The sequence below is a fragment of the Schistocerca nitens genome, chromosome 5 (assembly GCF_023898315.1).
Source record: "Schistocerca nitens isolate TAMUIC-IGC-003100 chromosome 5, iqSchNite1.1, whole genome shotgun sequence".
Taxonomy (NCBI): Eukaryota; Metazoa; Arthropoda; class Insecta; order Orthoptera; family Acrididae; genus Schistocerca; species Schistocerca nitens.
Genome location: NC_064618.1, coordinates 360,742,793 through 360,754,959, shown reverse-complemented (window position 1 = coordinate 360,754,959; position 12,167 = coordinate 360,742,793). Strand labels below are relative to the sequence as shown.

The window sequence follows — 12,167 nt, the reverse complement described above, 5'->3', positions numbered from 1 at the left end:
GTTGACACTCCAGAGAAGCACTCATTTTGATCGGATACCAGCACAGCCTCATAATGACATGTATAGAATGGTAGACGTAGGAGGCAGCTCAAAGGGCCACCTCTGACAGGAAAAAAAAACACACACATACAAAGATAATCTATACCAAGGAGTAATGCCCATTTAAGAACAAATAAAATTCCCATATCTCAATACGCATTTGTTTCTTGCTGTATCGTGGCTTAAAACCAGCAGCGCCAGCAACCATCACACCGGTCCTTCGAAGATCCCTAACACACTGAGGACAATTTTCCAGAAGACAGATGGCCATGCACCAACCGTCCACCAGGAGGCGACCTAAGCACTGCTAAACGGCCACGGAGATCAATTCACTTCCACAGGATATTTGGTGAGAAACAGGCCCAGCTGTACCCTAGTGCCGAGTTGTATATAGGGCAGCGCTCAGCCCAGACCAGACCTGTTCAAAAAATGGCTCTGAGCACTATGCGACTCAACTTCTGAGGTCATCAGTCGCCTAGAGGATTCGAACCTGCGACCGTAGCGGTGGCTCGGCTCCAGACTGTAGCGCCTAGAACCGCACGGCCACTCCGGCCGGCAGACCTGTTCACTCCGAGGAAGTTTACTGGACCAGTAGCCGATTCTACAAGCACTCCATCATACAGGATTCTCACTCAAGAGCCATCCCCACGACGCTGCTGAAATCTACGTCCGCCTTTGCGACCCTGGGAGCTATCAGTTGTGAACGTAAGTGTGTTTGTAGCCTCCCTGCCAAAGACGATTCGGAATACGTCGTCGTGGCAGACTTGTTGATTTGTAAATTTATTCCCTTTTTAACTGTCAAATGGCTGCACATCAGACTTAGATAATTTTGCTCCCTACATTTGTTCATTCAGTCTGTACTTCTACTCTGAATGTCCAAACGAATCTGACATTTATAAAGTATGTGTTTCATGAACTTAGACTCACTGACAATCTAACCGGAATTCAACCACCACAAGGATTATTGTTCTATTTCAAGAAGTGACTTATCTTATATTTTGTTTCAATCCACTTAAGAGTAGACATGCTATTAATATTTGACAAATAAACTTGTTTTGTCATTGCTATCTGGATATTTTTTGTGCTACCATTGGCGGACATATCATTATGGACATAGGTCATACGGTTACTAGCATAGTTTTGGTATTCAGTGAAAGTGATGTGAGCTCTGTTTGCTTTCAGTGTGTCATACTTCACATCTTTACACTAGATATTTTTCAAACAGAGGTTCCGAGTACAAGCAATATTATCTTTGGTTGTCAGTAGCATTGTCATTGCTAATGTTGTTTTCAGTGACAAGTAAGTGAGGGTGTCGAAAAAAATGGTTCAAATGGCTCTGAGGACTATAGGACTTAACTGCTGAGGTCACCAGTCACCTGGAACTTAGAACTACTTAAACCTAACTAACCTAAGGACATCACACACATCCATGCCCGAGGCAGGATTCAAACCTGCGACCGTAGCGGTCGTGCGGTTCCAGACTGAAGCGCCTAGAGCCGCTCGGCCACTCCGGCCGGCGAGGGTGTCGAGTGTTGGTCACACTGCTGAGCAGTCTGGAGGCAACTGGCAGAGATGCAAACGCAGAGGATGTTGCTTTTTGGAAATATGATTTTGTAAAGATTGATTTGAAAAGTGTGAAGATATTCAGGTAATATTGTCGCTGCACTGCTTGCTCGCGCATAATTTATCATGAATTAGGAAAAAAAACTTTAGCATTATCTTTCTTTCGGGAAGTTGGTTGGATTGTCGAGAAGTGATTAAACAAAGTTATCTGCTCACATAGCTTGGACTCAGAGTGATAGATTCACCACTCCTTTAGCTCTTGATAAACCAATTTAATGCGAGAGTCATATTTTTATAAGAATCACCACTCCTTTAGCTCTTGATAAACCAATTTAATGCGAGAGTCATATTTTTATAAGAAATGAATTTTGCGAAGATGGAATCAGAGTTTCACAATACAGTTTTTGAATGCTAGTCTCTTTCGAATCATTCAGTAAGTTTAGTTTCTTCCACAGTCTCTTCTCGAAAGTTAAATTTTGTAATTGTGTGTTGCCGCATTGCACTTAGTGGAACACAGCTGCTAAATACGCGGGATGAACATTAATAAAACCAACAAACTGCACCTACGGATTCGTGACTGGAAATGGAGAAAAGAAGGTCATATGAACATGTGTTCGAAAAAATGTTCAAATGTGTGTGAATTTCGAAGGCCACGGTCCCTGGACTCACACAATACTTACAATAAGTTAACCTAACTGACGCTAAGGACAACACACACACACCCATGCCCGAGGGAGGATTCGAACCTCCGGCAGGAGGGGCCGTGCGATTCGTTACATGGTGCCTCTAGCCACGCGGCTAATATGTATTCGCATATGCATCGTTGCCACGGTAGATGGCGATGACGAAACAGTTCCTCTGACCACGTGCCGCGTGTTCCTCGTGTGTTGCAGGCCGTGTGATTGATGCAACGTCTGTAAGCAGTAGAATGGTCCGGTATTCATGTCAGTAACAAGACGAGGTGGTGTTTCTGCACGGCCAAGCAGATGGAAACGGCTGAGAGGCAGCACGGTTATAACAAAGCAAGTACCTCACAGAGACCAACCACGTCACATATTTCAATCCCTGTTTGGGCATTTGTGTAATGTGACGTGGTTTGCGTCTGTGAGGGTACTTGTTTTGTTATAGCCATGCTACCTCTCGACCGTTTCCATCCGCTTGGCCGAACACAAACAGCGTCTCCGCTTGTCCCCGACGTCAATATCGGACCATTCTGCTGCATATACTACGCTGCGTCAATCACTCAACCTGCAACTTATAAGGAACACATGGCACGTGGTCAGAAGAACTGTCATTCGTCAGCATCATCTACCGTGGCAACGATGCATTTCGGGACACATGTTCGTAGGACCTTTCTTCCTTCATTTGCAGTCGAGAATCTGTGCCTGCAGTTTGTCGGTTTTATTATTTTACACCCTGTATGGCTCAAATGGTTCAAATGGCTCTGAGCACTATGGGACTCAACTGCTGAGGTCATTAGTCCCCTAGAACTTAGACCTAGTTAAACCTAACTAACCTAAGGACATCACACACATCCATGCCCGAGGCAGGATTCGAACCTGCGACCGTAGCGGTCTCGCGGTTCCAGACTGCAGCGCCAGAACCGCGCGGCCACTTCGGCCGGCTTTTCACCCTGTATAAAGTGTGATGTGCTTAGAATAGGTTTTTTCTTTAGCTGGTTTCCTGCGGCGCAGTATTTTAATATTCATCAGTACCTAGTTTCCATTGCCACGGGGTAAGTGACGAAAATTTATTAGGGCCAGTTTAACGCCACAGTCAGGACTCAGTAAGATCATTCCTAGTTAAATTCCAAATTATCTTCAGGGTGAGTTTAGCTATAGTTCAACGCAGATCTTTTCTCACTGTGCATACTTTCTTATTTCTACAATGCAGTGTTATGTGTTTGCGTGTGTTTCATTTAATGTTTGGAATTTTATTTTGTCAGTTTGCGTACGTAAATTTGCAGGGCAGTTTAACAGAAGCATGTTGGACAGTTATTCTTTCAAAGTTCGGTTTGTAATGTTATGTATGATTTTAACTCTGTCAGTTTTGTGGGTTGAAACTGCAAGTCACGTACTGTGACATCACGCGATGTAACACTTGTAACAACAACGACGCTGTACTACTGTACATATAAGCAAATTTTTTTTCCATATGATTTTTCGATGAACTAGTGTAATTGATGTTCTGATTTCAATTGTTTTTTGTTTCATGCCATTATGTTAAGGAAACTGTAAACAATTTTCAATGTGAATATTAATGTTTATGTCAAATGTCAAGCAATATTGTAATAGAATTGAAATGTAACAAATGTTGAAACTATTGTAAGATGTTTAAAATTGTGACTGTGCGTCTGGTCCATACGTAGGCAACGTGTTAGAATATGTAGAATGCAAAACCTCGGGTGAATACCTTGTCTGTAAGGGAGCGGTAAAAGGTAGATGGCAGGCGAGCGCGGGAAAATGCGCACTGCACTGGACGGCACAACGGGCTCAGCAGTAGTAGTTCGAGTTTGGCACTGGTCTGAGCAACACCTTCTGGAGCGAGGAGGCACTGGTCTGAGCAGCACCTTCTGGAGCGAGGAGGCTCTCCTGGAAGACGTAGTTTCACTGAGCCTCGGTCATGCCGTTCCAACGCCCACACAGCACGGCAAAATTCCATAGGCACTAAATGGAAAAGTATTGCGACGCTATGAAGAAATAAAGTGCCGATACGTCAAGAGCCATAGCTGTGGTTGTATGTGTGCTCTGTGCCTCGCCATCTCGCCGCCCGCCAACCGCCGCATCGATACAAGCAGGTTGAAACTTTTAGTATTGTATTCATATGGACCAGAGAGTGAACTATTCAATAACAACCAAAATTATACCAGAACTTCCCCATCATTTAATTATCCTCACAACTAACCTAGACACGGTCCTTTCCAAATGTTGTGCAATCAGAGTGTCGCGAAATGAAAAATTAAATTTTGTGTTAATAATAATTACTTGCAGACCTAACTATGTTAGAATGGTGTTTAAAGAAGTTTTGTTAATGAACCAGTAAATGAATAACGAAGGCCTAACGAAGTTGAAAGATAACTTTAATATTAATATAGTAATGAAGTTTAATTATTTCGAGACAGATATAATGGTATTTAAATGAACAGGAAATAAGATAAAAAGAGTAGTAACTCATATACTGGAAATCTTGAGCGCATAATAATTTCAGTAATCAATTTTTTTTAATGCAGTGATCATAACAGTTTCAGGGTCCCCCCCCCCCTCTTTTTTTTATTCATTTGAATTCTGAAGTGTTCTAAATTGATTTGACCAGCAAAAGTTAAAGTCAATATAAAAGCCAAAATTTATCAGTGTTTTATCTTTATCAAAATTGACATTGTGTGTGTGTGATTCGAAAGTGCTATTTCTAGGGTAACCTATGCCCGATTTTAATCAGATCACTAGATAGTACGAAGTTTTGTAGTATACATTATAGTGTAGTGTAATGTATTTATGGTATTTCCATATCAGTACAAAACGTGAAACAATCAGCTCAATAGATTTTCTGGTTCTAAAATTCTACTATATTATGCAGTGTTACTACGTGTTGTTTTGCATGAATATACACCAACTTGTACAGGGAAGCAACTCAGTTAATGCCTAATTAGGCTGGCGACCGTATTATTATCAAATTGGTAGCATCTTCAGTGTTACTTTTGTTCCATACTGACGTGTAATTGCATTTTGAACTTACTTGACGGATCATTGTTATTACAGAGTGGGTGTAAGTCTGATTTGCCACCATTCAGGTACACGCGGTCGATATCTATACGAAAATCCTTTCTCATAAGGTGAAGCCCGTTCACTTACCATAGTACAGGCTTTAAGGAGTATTGTGTGCCCCACGCGCACGTTACACACTGTCCACTGTACTACACTGCACTAGGGAGAGCTTATTTAGTGCCCAGTTTTAAATTTTCTAATCATTTTCGGTAAAAGTTAATCCCAATACATTTACACAGTTTCAGGTGAATTTCATGACTCTTTTTACCAGATAGCGTTAATGTAAGCACATCACTTGCATTGTTCAGGTTGACATTACAACACAGGCACACACAAGTTGAGAATAGGAACCCAGTTTACTTACACGACAAAATACTCAATTAAGTAAACAAATACAGTACAGATTCACAGAACCTCTCTTCCAGTATAGATCAATACTTTTCCTAAGGAAATACCTTTTGTACTTAGCAAGCCTCTGAACAGAGCATGGCGAAAGGGGTTACCTACCAACATCAGATACTCTGTCGTATTACATTCCGTAAGAACCTAGAGAAAAATGACGTATGCGTTATTACGCGCCCTACTCTTGGTTGTATTTTTCTCGTGGTCCCTGCGCTAAATATTCGAAGGAAGCAGTAGAAATGTCGCACGGTCTTCCTCGTATATCGATTCCCTAAATTTACGCAACAGGGTCATGTGAGAATAACGCCTTTCTTACAAGTATTCCCATTTACGTTGCGTGGACAGTTCTGTTACATCTTCATATCGGATGTTCTGACCTGTTGTTATGTCAGCAGAGTGTGACCTTTCTGTCGTTGCTACTTGATGAAGACTCCAAACGGTGAAGTAATGGGCTATATGTAATTTTCATATTACCTGCAGCGCACTTTCCTATAACTTTTCCAACAAATGTTAAGTCCTCCATTCACCTTTAGTGTCACTGGTTTTACGTGTTTATCCAAAATCAGTTTACTTCGTGGTCTCACTCTCAGATATTAGGAAAGTACAATGGGCTCTAGAAACATACAACTGGTCTTGTAATCGCATGCTACCGTGGTTTTCCTCTTCATTTTGGGCTTCATCTTGCATATATACATATCTAAAGAGAGCCGTTACTCACTACAACAAGAGAAAATACTGTCCTTGTCGTCCTCGGTTTCTGTACAACCATTTAGCGATGATATTTTCTGCAGACAAAGTGTCAATAGCGAACACTCTTAAGAGCGCTGTTGATAAGACACGATAAGCCATGCATATATACTGAGAACGTCAAGCTTTCTTACAGCACTGGATGTCACTGTCATATCGGATGAACATTCTCTGATCAGTAAACTGTTACGCCCCAGGATAGTATCCCCAGCTGACACTAAAAATTCTATCCTGACAGCTCCCGAAAGCCGAACCGCCTGTGTCAATGACCGGCAGACTGCCAGCTAGGGGGAAATGCTGAGCGAGTTGTGGCCGACACGGAAGCCATTGCAGCAAGGGCGGCGACCGAGAGCCCAGGTCTGCAAGCGAAGCACAATGACATCATGGAAGCCGAGTGATACCTTCATACTAGTGACAAAGCAGAGAGTCATAAGGAGGCCTAGGAACAACGCAACAATAAGTATTCAGGTGTCGAGCCAGCAGAAAAGAACCTCTGAAAGGAGAAGTGCCGGCCGAGGTGGCCGAGCGGCTCTAGGCGCTACAGTCTGGAACCGCGCGACCGCTACGGTCGCAGGTTCGAATCCTGCCTCGGGCATGGAAGTGTGTGATGTCCATAGGTTAGTTAGGTTAAGTAGTTCCAAGTTCTAGGGGACTGATGACCTCAGCAGTTAAGTCCCGTAGTGCTCAGAGCCATTTGAACCATTCCTGAGTGTAAACCTTCAAAATCAACGAGAGCGCTCTGGAGATCGATACGTAGAGACGGATGCCAATCGCGTCCAGGGGTCGACGGCTGCCCCGTGACATAACAGCCCTCACCCAACGCTTCACTGCGCTGTGGAACCGCAAATCGAGGACATATTGGCCCTCTTCTGTTGGCGAGGCCACTACTGTGTTACAGCGCTTTGCAAGACAATACTGTATTACTGATTAATAAATGCGTTACTGTTGTAAATAGGCTGTTTAGGTTTTTATGTTGGTAACGCCACGTAGCGCTCTGTATAAAAATCACTGACTGTGCTGTGTGCAATCTGTGGCTGGTTGGCATTGTTGGAGTATTTGCTATTGTAGTGTTGGGCAGTTGGATGTGAACAGCGCATAGCGCTGTGCAGTTGGAGGGAAGCAGCCAGCAGTGGTGAGATAGGCGTGTTCTGACTACTAGACACATACGGTTACAGTCAACAAGTATGGGCCTCAAGATGATGTAACAATATCGAAACTAGTTGCCAATAAAACCAACACCTTAATACAGCTGGAGGAATCTTGTCATTTTTTAACATATATTATACTAGCTGATGTCCCAAGTCGTCCGTTTAAATTATGGATATACGAAGATCGAACTCAAATTTCCCGCTTATCGCAAGTGGTCGCCTCACAACTGACACCAAGACTTAAACTTCCATATGACGTCAGCCATGTGTCTAGAACCTGCACTCGCACATTCATTGTGTATAATCCCTTACAGAGGAGACATTTTAATTGAAAGTCGCTCGCCCGGTGTCGACGGGTAAATACGATATTGCTTGCCTGAGTTGTTCAGAAATACGATGCAAAGTTCCTTCGGATATGCATGCATGCATGACGTACATCCGGGTTCGAGTCCCAGACCGGCACACACTTTCATTGTCGTCTTTCCATTATACAGCTGACGATTATCCATATCGCAACTGTAACTCAGAAAACAGCCAGAACATTTGAGGTTTCTTTATATCATGATCGATCTATATGTTTAAAGTACAGAATCATTGTTAACTCAATTTTGTCACAACATTAACATATGGGGTTTCTCAATATTTCCATTCATTTACAGAATGACGCGGAGCTACGGAACAGCGTGACTAAACACACACTGAACATTTTTAGCTTTGATTCAGAGCCTATAACCAGTATGAATTTCTTCGCCGCGTTGGGTTGCAGCCTGTCTTCTACAGTGGTCGTAGGATCCAGGACGTGCTAGGCTCCACTAAGGACAAGGTGGATGCATTACACACTGGAATGCGAATGTGGGGAGGCATACATCGGCGAGACTGGTAGGCCAATAGCAACGCGCATTCGGGAACACGAGCGCTATATTCGTCTAGGCCCTAGGGCAACACAACAAATCCACAGTGGCAGAACATAAGCAAGACTGCGGAAAAGAAATAAAATTCAGCGAAGCCTATGTTGGTCAAGTAGCCAATTACGACGAAACGCAAAATCAGGGAGGCCATGGAAATACTTAAACACCCTAATAACATGAACAGGGAGGATGGACTCAGGCTTGCCCCATCTTGGCTGCCAGCAATCAGAACCAACAGACCGCACTGTCAACACGAGGCACGAGCACTACCGGCGAGTAACTGCCGCCGCGCGGCCGACGTCCAGCAGTTGGTAAACAGCAGCCAGCTTGTCATTCGACGGTAACCACCAATCATGGTACATAACACAAGAGCTAATAGACAACAGAGGTCACGTTCTCCCTCCACCGCATAACCTATTAAAATAAAGTTCCCTCTCCTTCTTCCTTAAGTGACCAATGAAACTAACTACCCTTTTAAAATTATGACGTAATGGCATGCGCAAGGAAACAGTAACAACAAAATATAAAGACACTGCGTAGCTAGAACGCACCATTAGATCCAGAAGAAGGCCGCTGCAACCATGGCCGAAACGTTGGCTTTTCTCCAGCAGCAGTAATATATATATATATATATATATATATATATATATATATATATATATATATATATTATGACGCGATACCATACCCAGAAAACTTGTATGTCCACTGACTGGCCGCGGAAGCCTACGCAATTATTTGAATTTGTAGTTGATTAATTTTTCACATCTGTGTAGCGGTATGTTCTAGCATTAAAACTCTTATGCGGGAGGAGGGTGGGGGAAACGTGAGGGAAAAAGTACTTACCATCCTGCACGGACGAGGAGGGCGGATTCCCGTGTGTGATGGGCAGCCGCCCAAAGCGCTCTTCAGCCACGTGGATGAAGCGTTCATCACGGCTCCACCCTTACGTGACGCGACACTTAGCTGGCTGTCCCCTACTGGCTGCATATGCGTTGGTGGAGGTGGGAGCAGCAGGTTCAAGGACCGGAATGGATATCAGCAGAACAAAGGCTTCATCAGCTGTCCAGGTGGCCCCACTACCCTCTCGTATTGACAACGAAGCAGCTTATGTGATCGGACATAGAAAGAGATCTTGTATCTGAAAGTCGGTTCGTTATTCATTTCTTGGAACTCCAATAGAAAATTTTTAATGTTGATTATGACTAGAAGTGTACATGTACAATAAAATAACCATAAGAATTAAAAATGGAACCTTTGCGAGTGTTGCAGGTCAAATGAATGTTGTTTTCATTACGAAGTGTGTAGAAAAATTCGAAATAGATCTACAAGACATGTTCTCGACATATTGTCTGTTGAACAGCGACCAATGCAGTACTGAAGAAGTATTGTTTTAGTCTACAGTCGTAATTTATTTATTTTGCCGACTGGTTACCGGTGCCGGTGCACAATACCATCTTCAAGCTATCCTATGATGAAAATATATGAGTACATAGCTCGAACAATAGTGCAAGAGACTTTTACAAAAATATCATCGTCAATGACAGCAAACGTATGGTATATAACTAACTCCGTCTACAGGCCGCAAGCGACCCATCGGGACCATCCGACCGCCGTATCATCCTCAGGTGAGGATGCGGATAGGAGGGGCATGGGGTCAGCACACCGCTCTCCCGGTCGTTATGACGGTTTTCTTTGACCGGAGCCGCTACTATTCGGTCGAGTAGCTCCTCAATTGGCATCACGAGGCTGAGTGCACCCCGAAAAATGGCAACAGCACGTGGCGGCGGGATGGTGACCCATCCAAGCGCCGGCCACGCCCGACAGCGCTTAACTTCGGTGATCTCACGGGAACCGGTGTATCCACTGTGGCAAGGCCGTTGCCCGTATGGTATATAGTGAACCTTAAAATGTATAGGTGGGCTCTTACCCCTAGCGCGCAGTCGTCACACTCCTTCTCAAGTAGGTGCGTCAAATGCTAAAAGAAAAGGTTAGTTTTCAGCTTTAAATGGATGTAAATTGCGACCAGCAGTGATAAGAGTGCACCCAATGTACAAAGTTTATTTTATTTTATTTTTTACCTTTTAAAAAAGTCCCAGTGTAAAAGATTTCTGAAAATAATATAAGATTCGAAATGAAGCAATTACATAACAAAACAGTCTTCGCTATAATAAAACATTAAAAGCAAAATCTGTTTCTCCTTCTCCTATGTCCATTGCGTCGCTCCTCCCTTTTGCATCCCCTCTTTTTTACCCCTCCCCTTCCATCCCTCCTTTGATATAATCCTTAAAATATCACTCTGTGCTGATGTATGGTATTTAGCTTAATGTATCCCACTGCTTACTATGTTTTAAATGGTTGACGCAGAACGTTTATTTTAAGATGACAGGAGAATCATGATATTATGACATTTTAATGCATTTGACTCACTGTTTTGATACGTGGATGCACAAAGTAACTATGGACTTAAAATCGCCTCGTCGCTTACAGACATACAGCACCGCCGGATTCAGAACGTAATAACTGGATTACAGTGCCACAATAGAATAATGTTCACAGTACGGCACCTTTATTTGTGGTCGTTTGTAGTCGCCTAATATCAAAGCCCATTTATGCAGCCTTCCACAACGGCACGTTACCCACGTGCTGCAGTTACCGCGGCCGTGGTTTGTCGGTGAGCTGCGATACGGCATGGAGAACGCACGATGCAGGTCCGCTGAGAGCCTCAGCGTACACGTGGTCACTGTTTGAATAAACATGAAACTTGACATGCGGCCAAAGATCGTCAACTGTCGGTTGCAAAATATTACGTAGCCATGCTATGTCACTATTCCCTCTGGACGCTAGATTTTTTTCAGTAAAAATAATTTTTTAATTTTAATGTAACGCTATCGTTACGACAACACTTCTTTAATTTAAAGATTCGTGGTCAGCTTGATGTTTTATAACGGTATAAACTGTATATAACTGTAACATGTAAACTTGTCTAAACACATTTGCGATTTTACTTTCAATGTTGTTTTATAGTGGGGACTACTTTGTTACGTAATTTATTAATTTCAAATCATATGCTTTTTTTAGATTTCTTTTACGTTGTGACTATTTTAAAAAGTAAAAAAAAATACAATAAACTCTGTATATACGGGGCACTTGTATCACTGTTGGCCGCAATTTACATCCATTTAAAGCCGGACGTCGATCTTTCCTTTTAGTATTTGACACACCTACTTGGGAAGTGAGTGTGACGAGAGCGTGCAAGTTTTAAGAGGCCACCTATAAATCGTAAGGTTGTCTATACACCATACGTCTGCCGTCATAGAGAATAATATTTTTGTAAATTGCACTTGTACTACTGTTCAAACTATGTAATCGAATTTTTTGATCATAAGATGGCCTGATGATGGCAGTCGGCAAAATAAATAAATGACGATTATAGACTAAAGTAAACACTTCAGATCTGCAAGAAGCGAGCCAAAGAATATTGAGTCTACATGTGAACACTAGATGTCTGTTCACCGCGCCGCTGAACTTATTTTACTTAGTGACATCAAATGTGTGGCAATAAAAATTAGTCAGGAAGTCAAGATAACAGAAGTGGG

At 42.8% G+C, this 12,167-nt stretch overlaps 1 protein-coding gene across 5 annotated transcripts in view; it reads right to left on the bottom strand.

Annotated features, from left to right (window-relative positions):
* The window catches only part of LOC126259555 (homeobox protein OTX2-B-like), a 352,489-nt gene that overhangs the window by 253,732 nt on the left and 86,590 nt on the right, over window positions 1–12,167 (bottom strand). The window contains exon 1 of one of the 5 annotated variants that reach the window (XM_049956445.1): window positions 9,415–9,498. The exons of the other annotated variants lie outside the window; for them this stretch is intronic. The gene's annotated coding sequence lies outside the window, so the exon portion shown is untranslated. Of the gene's footprint in view, window positions 1–9,414; window positions 9,499–12,167 lie in introns of those variants that run through there. 5 annotated transcript variants of the gene reach the window in all.